This window comes from Gavialis gangeticus, unplaced genomic scaffold, assembly GCF_001723915.1.
Source record: "Gavialis gangeticus isolate Ggan-Ray unplaced genomic scaffold, GavGan_comp1, whole genome shotgun sequence".
Taxonomy (NCBI): Eukaryota; Metazoa; Chordata; order Crocodylia; family Gavialidae; genus Gavialis; species Gavialis gangeticus.
The window spans coordinates 69,645,773-69,646,716 of NW_017728993.1; positions in this window are offsets into that span (position 1 = coordinate 69,645,773).

The window sequence follows — 944 nt, forward strand, 5'->3', positions numbered from 1 at the left end:
CCCCAGCCCGGCCTGACCGGGCCCGCGCGGAGGGACACGTCCGGCTCCGCACTCCTCACGAGACCGCCCCGCCTCCCCTCCCCTCCCGCTCTCGCCGCGCGCTTCCTCCCCGCCGCTGCGTGACAGCCCTCCCCGCCCCGCCCGTGAGGGGGACGTGTCACCAGTGCTTCCACTCTGGTGTCTGGGGTGGACCTAGAGCTGTGCCCCCCCACGCACATCCAGAATGGGGATGTGAAAAGGCGGCTAATTTTTGCGAGAAACCAGTGGTTAAAACACAGCCACACGCGGGCTGTCCCCTCTTCTCCCCCTCCCGAGCGAGGCCTGGCATTTCCAGTCCCTCCACAGCCTTGTCCCTGCTGGGACTCGAGGCCTTCGTGGTGTGTCCGCAGAGGCCAGAGCAGATGGATGAAGCCCACAAATCTCCACAGCGACCTGAGAGTTTGATGGAGCCTGAAATTCTTAATGGACGTATTTCTAAGGAGAACAAAACCTAGAAACACCCAGCGCCTTGATCTCATGTCCCATCATCACATTCAACCCAGAGTCCAAAAGCTGGCACAACTGGTAGGCTTGGCAAGGGCCTCACTGCCTGGTTCCCCCATGCGTGGGCAGGCCCAGAGGTGCTCAGTAGTCTGGACATTTCCTCCACATTTGCACGTGATGTTTGCATCATTAAAGTGTCCCCACAACTGTGTACTCATCTGACCCCTGTTCGGAGGCAGTACACGCTTCTCCATGTTGGGGAATCAAGCTCTGCCCTTGCAGGGAGATACTCAGCAGTTGTAATATTCATCCGAACTGCCTCCTGGGTCACATCTAGTTGTCAGTATCACCTCAAAATGGTACCGCCTCAGTTGAAGCTATTTAAGGACTAAAGAAGCATTGCTTGTCAGTGCTGCTGTGTGAACAGTGCCAAAATGGACCAGCTCCTGTCATTTTCCATA